Here is a 13,286-nt window from a genome sequence, read left to right as displayed (position 1 = left end):
TGCTTGAGAAACTGCTGGCTAATCCTTTTACAGGAGATGGAACATCACATCCAGACTTGCATCTAATCTATGTAGATGAAGTTTGTGGTTTATTTAAGATTGCAGGTTTGCCCAAGGATGAGGTCAAGAAGAGGGTCTTTCCTTTATCTTTGAAGGATAAGGTGTTGACAAGGTATAGGCTATGTGATCATACTGGATCATGGGAGTACAATCGGTTGAAATTGGAATTTCATCAAAAGTTTTATCCTATGCATTAGTACATCATGATCGGAATTATACTTGCAATTTTTGGCCTCGTGACAGAAAAAGCATCGCTCAAGCTTGGGGGAGGCTTAAATCAATGTTATATTCATGCCCCAATCTTGAGCTCTCGAGAGAAATTATCATTGAGAACTTCTATGCTCGGCTTTCTCATGATGATCGCACCATGCTTGACACTTCTTGTACCGGTTCTTTTAAGAAGAGAGATATTGACTTCAAACGGAATTTATTGGAGAGAATTAAACGCAACTCTGAAGATTGGGAGCTTCAAGAAGGTAAGGAGTCAGGTATGAATTTCACGTTTGATTGCGTTAAATCCTTTGTTCAGACAAATACCTTTAGTGACTTTAGCGCTAAGTATGGACTTGACTCTCAGATAGTAGCTTCATTGTGTGAATATTTTGCTGCTCATATTGATCTCCCCAAAGAGAAGTGGTTTAAATATCATCCTCCTTTAGAAGTCAATGTAGTTAAACCCATACCAGTGGAAGAGAAAGTCATTGCCTAAAGCACCTTTCCCTGTTACGATAAAGGATCACTCTAAAGCTTCAACTGTGATACGTAGAGGCTACATTCGAACACCTACACCCCCTGAGCAAATTAGAGTTGAACCTAGCATTGCTATTATCACAGATCTTCTGTCCGACGATGTTGAGGGACATAATATTCACTTTTGTGAAGATGCTGCTAGAATTGCTAAACCCCATGTTAGAGACAAACATAGGCCTGTTGTTAGCATGCCTGTGGTTTCTGTTAAGATAGGAGATCATTTTTATCATGGCTTATATGACGTGGGTGCTAGTGTTAGTGCACTACCTCAATCCTTATAGAATGAAATCAAAGATGAGATTGCACCTATTGAGATAGAGCCTATTGATGTCACTATTCAGCTTGCCAATAGAGATACTATCTGCCCCGTGGGAATTGTTAGGGATGTTGAAGTCTTGCGTGGTAAAATGAAGTATCCTGCTGATTTCCTCGTTCTTGCTACCGCACAAGATAGATTTTGTCCCATCATATTTGGCAGACCTTTTTTCAATACCGTCAATGCTCATATTGATTGTGAGAAGCAAACTGTCACGGTTAGCTTTGAAGGTGTGTCACACGAGTTCAATTTCTCTAAGTTTGGTAGACAACCTCATGAACAGGAGTTTCCTAGTAGGGATGAAACTATTGCCGTAGCCTCTATTTGTCGTGCCTCCTACTGATTCCTTAGAGCAATACTTGCTTCAGCATGAAAATGATATGCATATGGATGAAAGGGATGAGATAGATAGAGTTGTCTTATAACAATATCTTATCCTTATGAATAATCTACCTGTTGAGGTGCTTTGGGATCCACAACCACCAAATGGTGATCCTGTGTTCGAGCTTAAACAGTTGCATGACAATCTTAAGTATGCCTATGTTGATGAAAAAGAGATATATCCTGTTATTATTAGTGCTAGCCTCTCAGAGCATGAAGAAAAGAAGTTACTAAAAACTCTGAGGAAGCACCGTGCTGCTCTTGGGTATAATCTTGATGATCTTAAGGGCATTAGTTCTACCCTATGCCAGCACAAGATTAAATATGATCCTGACTTCAAACTAGTTGCTGATCATCAAAGGAGATTAAATCCTAAGATGAAAGAAGTAGTGAGAAAATAAATACTAAAGCTCTTGGAAGCAGGTATTATCTATCATATTGCTCATAGCGATTGGGTTAGTCCGGTGCATTGCGTCCCTAAGAAGGGAGGCATTACCGTTCTCCCTAATGATAAGGATGAATTGATCCCACAGAGGATTATTACTAGCTATAGGATGGTGATCGATTTAAGGAAACTGAATAAAGCCACTAGGAAAGATCATTACCCTTTGCCTTTTATCGACCAAATGCTAGAAAGGCTGTCTAAACACACACACTTCTGCTTTCTAGGCGGTTATTCTGGTTTCTCCCAAATACCAGTTGCTCAATCTGATCAGGAGAAAACCACTTTCACCTGCCCTTTCGGTACCTTTGCTTATAGACGTATGTCTTTTGGCTTATGTAATGCACCTACCACCTTTCAAAATGTATGATGGCCATATTCCGTGACTTCTGTGAAAAGATTGTTGAGGTTTTCATGGATGACTTCTCCGTTTACGGGTCTTCTTTTGATGATTGACTCAGCAACCTTGATCGAGTCTTGCAGAGATGTAAACACACCAATCTTGTCTTGAATTGGGAGACGTGCCACTTTATGGTTAATGAAGGCTAAGGTTGATGCAATCGAGAAAATGCCATACCCCACATATATCAAATGGATAAGAAGCTTCCTTGGTCATGTTGGTTTCTATTGGAGGTTTATTAAAGACTTCTCTAAGATTTCTAGGGCTCTTACCAATCTCTTGCAAAAGGATATTCCTTTTGTCTTTGACGAAGATTGTGAGGAAGCCTTCGAAATACTTAAGAGGGATTTGATAACCGCACCTATTGTTCAACCACCTGATTGGAACTTACCTTTTGAAATCATGTGTGATGCTAGTGATTATGCTGTTGGTGCTGTTCTAGGGCAAAGAGTCGATAAGAAGCTGAATGTTATTCACTACGCTAGTAAAACTCTAGACAATGCCCAGAGAAACTTAGCTACTACACAGAAGGAGTTTTTAGCAATCATGTTTGCATGTGAAAAGTTTATTTCTTACATAGTTGATTCCAAAGTCACTATTCACACTGATCACGCTCCTATTAAGTACCTCGTGGAGAAGAAGGACGCTAAACCTAGACTTATCTGATGGGTTCTCTTGCTACGAGAATTTGATTTGCACGTTGTCGATAGAAAGGGTGCTGATAACCCAGTAGCAGATAACTTGTCTAGGTTGGAAAACGTTCTTGATGACCCACAACCTACTAATGATAGCTTTCCCGATGAGCAACTGAATGTCATCAATGCTTCACGTAGTGCATCGTGGTATGCTGATTATGCAAACTATATCGTTGCCAAATACATACCACCTAGTTTCACGTACCAGCAAAACAAGAAATTCTTCTTTGACTTAAGACATTATTTTTGGGATTATCCTCACCTTTATAAGGAAGGAGTAGATGGTGTTATTAGACGTTGTGTACCTGAACATGAACAGGGACATATCCTACAGAAGTGTCACTCCGAGGCCTACGGAGGACACCATGCGGGAGATAGAACTGCATAGAAGGTATTGCAATGAGGTTTCTATTGGCCCACTCTCTTCAAGGATGCCCGTAAGTTTGTCCTGTCTTGTGACGAATGTCAAAGAATAGGTAATATTAGCAAACGTCAGGAAATGCCTATGAACTATTCACTTGTCATTGAACCATTTGATGTTTGGGGCTTTGATTATATGGGACCTATTCCAAAATCCAACGGGTGTACACATATCCTAGTTGTTGTTGAATACGTCACTAAGTGGGTAGAATCTATCCCGACTAGTAGTGCTGATCACAACACCTCTATCAAGATGCATAAAGAAGTTATCTTCCTGAAATTTGGAGTCCCTAGATATCTAATGACCGACGGTGGTTCACACTTCATTCATGGTTCTTTTCGTAAAACGCTCGCTAAGTACGATGTCAACCATAGAATTGCGTCTCCCTACGACCCTGAGTCCAATGGTCAAGTAGAGCTATGTAATAGATAGATTAAACTAATTCTGCAAAAGACTGTCAACAGGTCTAGAAAGAATTGGTCTAAGAAGCTCGATGATCCACTTTGGGCTTATAGAACTGCCTATAAGAATCCCATGGGCATGTCTCCATACAAAATGGTGCACGGTAAAGCATCTCATTTACCTCTTGAGCTAGAGCATATATCTTATTGGGCAATCAAGGAGCTCAACTTTGACTTCGAACTTGCCGGTGAGAAGAGGTTATTTGATATTAGCTCGCTTGATGAGTGGAGAACTCAGGCATATCAGAATGCCAAGCTGTTGACAGAGAAGGTTAAGAGGTGGCATGATAAGAGGATACAAAAGCGTGAGTTAAATTTAGGTGATTATGTCTTGCTATGTAACTCTCGTTTAAGATTTTTTGCACGCAAGCTTCTCTCTAAATGGGAAGGTCCCTATGTTGTTGAGGAAGTATATCGTTCCGGTGCTATCAAGATCAACAACACGGAAGGTAGTTGTCCGAGAGTTGTGAATGGGCAGAGAATCAAGCATTATATCTCAGGTACTCCCATAAATGTTGAAAGAAATGTTATCAATACCATAACTCCGGAAGAATACCTAAGGGATATCTATCAGCCTGTTTCAGACTCCGAAAACGAAGAGGTATGTGATTCGGTAAGAAAACAGACTCCAAAACTTTTCGAGTGGGAATTTTTCTCTATTTTGGAATATTTGAAAACAAAGAAAATTGGAAATAGTCCGGAAAGCGCGTGAGGAGGCGACAAGCCTGCCAGGCGCGGGCCCACCCCCTGGCCGCGCCTGGGGGGTTTGTGGCCACCTCGTGTGCCTCCCGGACTCCGTTTTCGTGCCGGGTACTCCTTATGGTGTGAAAAAAATCATTATATATACTTCTCGTTTGGTCTGACCCCTCGATCATGTAGATTTCCTCTGTTTTTCATTTCGAGCCTGTTTTCTGCCGCAGATTTAGAGCAAGATGTCGTCCCAGGAATCTGTGGGGGAGAACAATCTCTGTCAAATATATGGGGAAGTTCATGCTGATCTGAAAAGGATGGAGGTCATGGAGGCTAAGGAAAGGCTACCTAAAGAAACCAAGGGCAAAGATAAGGAGAGGGATCAGGCATGGGACGAAGTGCATTCTGTGCTCAACAATGAAGAAGTTGAAGAAGTGGATTTCCTCCAACCCTACCTCCACCTACTGTCTCCATCTTTGATTGAACTCTTGAGGTTTTGTGAAACAACTCATGCTCGCAATACTTGTCTCACTCGTGAAATTGTTTTGTTGGAGAAACATATGACAGATCTCCAAGGCATAAATCAAAGACTGATGGCCCTCTTGGAATCAAAGGTTGCAACAACTCCACCATCACCACCAGAGGAAGACAACTGAGCATTGGTATGGGCAATCCCCTTGGCTTTTGCCAAGCTTTGGGGGAGTTGCCCCAGTATCGTATCACCATCACATCTTTTGCCTTTACCTTTGTTTTAGTTTTCCTTTTCAGTTTTGTTTCTTTTTCTCTAGTAGTTTAAAAGTCTTAGTGTTTTCGTCTTGAGTTTTGCTTTGTGTCAACCCCGATGAATTCGAGCTCGTGAGCCATATAATAAAGAGTGTCTTCGTTGATGGGCTTTGCCTCTTGCCATGATCAGAAGAGTGAGAATAGAACAAAAGCATGAAAGATCATGTAATGATCTTATGGGAAGTGATGGCTTCACATATAAAAAGGATGATGATTGAAACTTGTTGAGGGTAGGCAAACGTAGACCTTGGTCATGGTTGCAATTAATAGGAAGTGACAAAGAAGAAGAGGTTCACATATAAATATATCATCTTTGACACCATCTATGATTGTGAACACTCATTAAACTATTGCATGCCTAGAAGTATATGTTGGACAAGGAAGACAACATAATGAATTGTGTTTGCTTGGTTCTGAACAATGTTATATGATTAGAGATCCCTTAGCATGTGACGATTGCTTCCACCTCACATTAGCCAAAACTCCCGCACCAAGTAGAGATACTACTTGTGCATCCATAAACCATCAGCCCAATTTTGCCATGTGAGTCCACAATACCTACCTATGGATGGAATAAGATCCCTCAAGTAAGTTGTCATCGGTGCAAGCAATAAAAATTGCTCTCTAATATGTATGATCTATTAGTGTGTGGAAAATAAGCTTTATACAAACCTGTGATGAGGAAGACATAAAAGCGAAAGACTGCATAATAAATTTCTTTATCACAGGAGGCAATATAAAGTGACGTTCCTCCGCACTAAGAGGACATGCATCCAAACCTCAAAAGCGCATGACAACCTCTGCTTTCCTCTGCGAAGGGCCTATCTTGTACCTTTAATTTTTGCCCTTGAAAGAGTCATGGTGACCTTCACCAATTCCTTATTTCGCCTTTATCTTGGCTAACGTCATATGCTTGGGAAAGATCTATATTCATATGTCAACTTGGATGTAGGCATTCATGAATTATTATTGTTGACATTACCCTTGAGGTGAGTAGTTGGGAGGCAAAACTGTAAGCCCCTATCTTTCTCTGTGTCTAGCTGAAACTTTGATTTCATGATTACCACGTGAGTTGTAGCAATTGTAGGGAACGAAAGAATGATTGAGTATGTGGATTTGCTTTATAAGCTCTTATTTGACTCTTTCTGATGTTGTGATAAATTGCAATTGCTTCAATGATTAAAGGCTATTGGTTGTTACTTCTCGGTAAGGTTCTTGATCCATGCTTTACTTTGTGAAGGAATTATAACTTTAGCATGAGAGATTATATGTTGGTATTGCTGTCCTGATATTGATAATGATGCATCCATGTTCGTATCTTGTTTTGTCGACACCTCTCTCCATAAACATGTGGACATATTTATTGAGGTAGGCTTTCGATTGAGGACAAGCGAGGTCTAAGCTTGGGGGAGTTGATACGTCCATTTTGCATCATGTTTTCATGTTGATATTTATTGCTTCTTTGGCTGTTATTTCACTTCACGGTACAATTCTTATGCCTTTTCTCTCTTATTTTGCAAGGTTTACATGAAGAGGGAGAATGTCGGCAATTGGAATTCTGGCCTGAAAGTGGAGCAAAGTTGAGATACTTATTCTGCGCAACTCCAAACGCCGTAAAAATAAACGAGGATTTTTTTCCTAATTTATCAAAAATACTGGGCCGAAGAAGTGCCAGAGGGGCGCCAGGGGTTGGCCACAAGCTTGCACGGTGCGGCCACCCCCTAGGCCGCGCCATGAGGGCTTGTGGGAAGCTTGATGGCCCACTTGACCCCCTCTGCTGCTATATGAAGGGTTTCGTCTGAAAAAAATTATGGAGGAGCTTTTTCGTGGCTTCGCCTCTGCCACGAGGCGGAACTTGGGCAGAACCAATCTAGAGCTCCGGCAGGACGATCCTGCCGGGGAAACATCCCTCCCGAAGGGGGTAATCGTCGCCATCGTCATCACCAACACTCCTCTCATCGGAGGGGACTCATCACCATCAACATCTTCATCAGCACCATCTCATCTCCAAACCCTAGTTCATCACTTGTAACCAATCTCCGTCTCGCGACTCCGATTGGTACTTGTAAGGTTGCTAGTACTGTTGATTACTCTTTGTTGTTGTTGCTAGTTGGATTACTTGGTGGAAGAGTTTATGTTCAGATCCTTGATGCTACTCATTACCTCTTTGGTCATGAATATGATTATGCTTTGTGAGTAGTTACTTTTGTTCCTGAGGACATGGGATAAGTCATGCTAATAGTAGTCATATGAATTTGGTATTCGTTCGGTAATTTGATATGTTGTATGTTGTTTTTCCTCTAGTGGTGTTATGTGAACGTCGACTACATAACACTTCACCATTATTTGGGCCTAGAGGAAGGTATTGGGAAGTAGTAAGTAGATGATGGGTTGCTAGAGTGACAGAAGCTTAAACCCTAGTTTAAGCGTTGCTTCATAAGGGGCTGATTTGGATCCACTAGTTTAATGCTATGGTTAGACTTTGTCTTAATTCTTCTTTCGTAGTTGCGGATGCTTGCGAAAGGGGTTAATCATAAGTGGGATGCTTGTCCAAGTAAGGGCAGTACCCAAGCATTGGTCCACCCACATATCAAACTATCAAAGTAACGAACGTGAATCATATGAACATGATGAAACTAGCATGACAGAAATTCCTGTGTGTCCTCGGGAGCGTTTTTCCTCCTATAAGACATTGTCCAGGCTTGTCCCTTGCTACAAAAGGGATTGGGCCACTTTGCTGCACCGTTGCTACTTTTTGACTTGTTGCTTGCTACGAATCATCTCACCACACAATGACTTGTTACCGATAATTTCAGTGCTTGCAGATATTTCCATGCTGAAAACCACTTGTTAGATGCTTCTGCTCCTCGTTGGGTTCGACACTCTTACTTATTGAAAGGACTATTATTGATCCCCTATACTAGTGGGTCATCACACGCCAAGGATGGTGTTCGGCTTGCGGACTCCAACAGGGTGTTTCCAACCCCTGTAGTATGACAAGGTCAACACATTAGATATTTGAACGAACTTGAAGGAAAAAGGCAAAAAAGAGTAAACTCACTTACCTCTCCCTTCGGGCGTTATCATTGGCCTCTGCTTGCGGGTCGCGGGTACGACCAGGAGACGTCTACTACCACCCTTGTACACAGTGACCCCATCTAGCACGTCGCCCTCACTAACTGTAGACTCATCCCCGCCACCAACAAAATGGCCACCCGCCCCTTCGGTCCGATCCAGACAGGCACCCCATCCGGACGTCTCCACGTTGGCCGAAGCCTCTCTGCCGGGAGTCTCCTGGGACGTAGCCTCCGGAAACGTAGTCTCATGGGCCAAATGACCATCGACCTGAGGCTCCTAGACCGAAGTCTCATGGGCCAAATGCCCGTCGACCCGAGGCTCCTGGACTGGAGTCCCCGTAGACTCCACCGCAAACGGGTCCACCATAGTAGTCATGTGCTCGGGTGAACGAGCTGGTGGTGGTGGCGAAGACGGCATCACAGTCCGCCTACCTCTGCCGCGGCCATGTCATGTACCCTACCCCTTCTTCCCTGCCCCACCTCCTCTCCCAGTGGGCAACGGCGCCGATGAATAAGCACCCACGGGTGGTGTCGTCAGACTGTCCGCCAAGGCTCTACAGAGAGATAGCAGTGGAATAGAAGTTCGGCCCCTAGCACGGGCCACCAACGAAGAAGAACTCGCCAAGCGATATGGACCGCACCCACCATCTTTCAACACCTGCAATGATAAAGAGTAAAATAAATTAGTACAACATAAAAAATTGAATACCTGACATGAATAATAATATGCACATATATAATTTAAATTGGGATGCATACAAACTAATAATAGCCTCGATCAATAAATGGATCATCATCATCACTATCACGCATGTCTTCATGAATGATGTGGTCATTGGGTTCAACGGCATCAACTTGTGGAAGGCCTTTCTGTAATTGATCAAGCATTGGCAGGTCATCCGCAGCAGTAACATCTTCTAGTTCCGGCTCAAGGGTCAAGTCGGATTCACTGTCGCTATCTACTTCCATGTTCTAGGGTGAAGCACAACGGTTCTTGAAACGTTTCTTGGAAACACATGTTTCTTGGAAGAATTATCCGTCATATGTGTCAGGATTAATGTGCAGTACATAATCCTCTTCATATGGGGGAGGTGGTCTAGCATGTTGATGACCCACAAATGGAGGGGATCTATCGTATCCTTTTCGATAAGTAAGAGTGTCAAACCCAATTAGGAGCAGAAGGTACTGACAAGCGAACTTGAGCAAGGAATAACTGCAAGTACTGAAAGGTAACTTTTTATGGGTTTCTCCTATAAGCAACAAGGAAATAAATGCAAGAAAAGTAAATGGTGCTGAGGTGCAGCAAGTGGCCCAATCCATTTGAACACAAAGGATAAGCTGATGGACTAAACTTATAAACACTAAGGCATTCCCGAGGACATACGGCAGAGATAGTCAAGTGATTTCGCCATATTCCATCTAGTACTATGTTTTGTATTGATAAGTGTTATGTGGGTGAATCTTAAATAGTGCATCGCCTAGGCTAAGACAGGTACACTCTTATGATTGAACTCCGTGCAAGCATCCACAAATACAAGACAGAAATTAAGGAAAAACCTAACCATAGCAATAAGCTATAGGATGCAACACTCCATCATGCAAAAGCATGTGAACTGGTGTTTAGGTTTCTGTCACTCCGGCAACCCACCATAAGCACTCTTTTTACACGATTCATTCTCCTAGGCCCTTAAAAAGGTGAAGTGTTATATAGTCGATGTTCACATAACACCACTAGAAGAATAACAACATAACTTAAATATCAATCAACACATATTACTTCCACATCATATGACTACTATCAACTAGACTTCTCCCATGTCCTCAAGAACTAAAGTAACTACTCACAAGACATAAAAGAGATCATGATCAGAGGTGATGAAAATATGATGAAAAATCTGGTCATAATGATAATTCTCCAATAATACTCAATAGCATTGACCACAAAAGAGTAATCAACACCGGTAGAGTAAGGGGGATGAATAGTGCAAGGTACAACTCCGATTGCAATGGTAAAGTGAGATGGGGTGAAGTTGGAGATGGTGCTGGTGTTGAGGGTGATGGTGATGATGATCTCCATGTTGCCCGTGACGATGGTGATGACGATGATGACGGTCTCCCCTTCCGGGAGGAGTTCTTGCCGGTGGAATCTGCCTGCAGGAAAGGTCTTTTATTCTCTCTAGGTTTTCGTCGAGGAGCGGCGGCGGAACTTCGGAAAAACTTATGTCCCCATAACTTTTTGGTCACGAGGATCATATAGGTCAAAGAAGGGCACAGGAGGCGGGACCCACCACCCAGGCGGGCTCTAGGCATGGCCTAGTTGTGACCCGCGCCACCAGTTCACTTGGGTGACTGGTGGCCCCCCTCCGGCCCTTCTTTGGCATGCCTTCATGATTCGTTCGGAAACTTCTTACCCATAATTTTGAGCTCAATTGGAGATGTTCTTATTTGGCAACTCTTCATGTTATTTTCTCCGTGGAATCCTGCGTCTGCTGTTTCGCCACCGGAAAGTTGTAATCTGTGTAAAATAAGCCAAAACACTATAAGAACATCATCATATTGTGAAATGTATCAACGGATAGAGACAAATTATGATATAAAATAGTGATGCATTTTGGACGTATCAACTCCCCCAAACTTAGACCTCGCTTGTCCCCAAGGGAATACTGAGCTTGGTAAACTGTCCACATGTTTAGAGAGTGAAGTGTCGATAAATAATAATACGGACAAGAAGCATCAAAATTTCTCTACTAAACTCAACCATTCTCAACACCAATATCAACTCATAAGGCTCATATGAAAGAGTAATATCAATTACAATCAGAAGTAGGGCTAAGGAAACTAATCAAACCCTGGCAAACATGTCCTTGGTCAAAGAACAACTAGTAAATTTTAAATTTTTCTCTTCCACTTATATTTTGATGAGATCAATTGAAGCTTTTTGAAAGAACATGTTATTCGTCAAGAAGTGAAAATGCTAACACAAAGGAAGATGTTTGCTTTATCTAGGCTTAACAAACATCTTACTCATCTTAATGATAATGTTAACAAAGTTGTGATATGGCAATTCTCAATGAAACAATATAAATGCATGCATCTTTGTCAACATAAGGTGTCTCCTCATTTATAGGATAGGAAGAATTAGGTTTACTAACTCAACATAAAAGTAAAAGATTAGCGCTTCACAGAGGGAAGTGGGGAAAACTCATGTGCTAGAGCTTTTAGAGGTTTCGAAATCAATAAGATTTTAAAAACAAGCTTTTGAGAGGTGCATAATTTGTTTACGAATGCTACCAGATAGCCCAATACTTCTCATGCTGGACAAGTTTTGAGGAACGGCTCCCAAAGTGGGGACGATCACATCCCCTTAGTCTCCTTTGTTTATCACTACCAAAGTTTTCTGATTCTCATAAACAAAGAGTGAAGGAGGTTACGTTTGTTGTTATTATCTTTTATGATCTGGGCGCACTCATGCCAGTTCCTCCTTGTACTAGGGGTTCGCAGATTAGACATGCAAACCCAGGATAAAGCTTGTCCAATATTACAAGAACTTGAATTATCTACTACTTCCTCATGAGCTAAAATAGAGGCACAAAACAGGGAGTAATATTTGGAGGTTTAAAGATAGCACATGATTAATGTACTTTAGTAGTGGCGGTGAAATACCACATATAGGGAAGGTATATATGGTGGACTCTTCGGAAGGTTGAGGTTTGAAGGTATGGATGCACAAGCAGTATTCTCGCTTAGTACAAGGTTTGTCTAGCAACGGCTTTTGAGAGAAGACAAATAATGTTGACTTGGATGCAAAACAATATAAAGTTTAACATAAATAATTGGGATGAAACATCAAGTTGTCTTCCTTGTCAACATAATAGTTCAAGCATAAGAGCATAAAGGGTTTGGCTATGTCACCACTAGAAAAACTCATGCTTGTTGTTATGACCAATGCTATGTTTGCCAAGATTGAATAAAGTTTTCGAAGCCATACGTGACATATAAGATCAATACTCCCATAAGAATCAGCATATAAGTTCGATTGCATGACGAGAATACCCGGTGTAGCAAAGAAACCAATAGACTTCTCATTAATATTCCATCATAGACAACTGCACACTCACGGATACAAGACTGTCCATCTAGGAGTGATAGACCTCAATGCAAACACATATTTCATAAGATAACTTCCCTAGACATGATACGACACTAAACTTGACCATAAAAGAAAAAAGGATAAATATAAAGATATCGGGTACTCCCCATGCTTGAAACAAGCTAAGGGAATGCCATTACCCGAGAAGATTTCACTCTTCATCCTACTTGTTGTTCTTCAAGTCCGCTATTATGTGATGGAGGGTTTGGTTTTTAGCTTCCAGTATGGCCACCTATACTATAAGAACACGGAAGTCTTCACACAATTGGTTAGTGATTCAGTGATCATCGGATATAGCAGATAAGACATGTGGAGCTTCCATTGGAGGGACAGTTCCTAAAAGGTTCATAGAAAGATAATGTTGAGGGTTAATAGACCCCACGAGGATGGGGTTGTTGGAGCTGGATCCCCGTGAGAAAGGATCTCCTTCTTGCTGGATGGTGACCATCTTGACTTCCTCTCTCATAGAGCGCTCCATCTCTTATTGTCTTGTGGCAATTTCTTCATTAGTAGCCCATCCGAAGACCTTTCATTGGTTGTTATCTTGCTAGACACGGCGGAGACGACAACCCGTGTAGTCTTCCCCACTTGAGTCGCAAGAAGACATATCGAACAATAGCTTCTTAGTCTGGCAGAAAAAGATCCAAAGAGAAAACGCAC

This window comes from Hordeum vulgare, chromosome 6H (assembly GCF_904849725.1).
Source record: "Hordeum vulgare subsp. vulgare chromosome 6H, MorexV3_pseudomolecules_assembly, whole genome shotgun sequence".
In the NCBI taxonomy this organism is placed as follows: Eukaryota; Viridiplantae; Streptophyta; class Magnoliopsida; order Poales; family Poaceae; genus Hordeum; species Hordeum vulgare.
The sequence above is the reverse complement of the archived record's forward strand: the minus strand, read 5'-3'. Positions refer to the sequence as shown.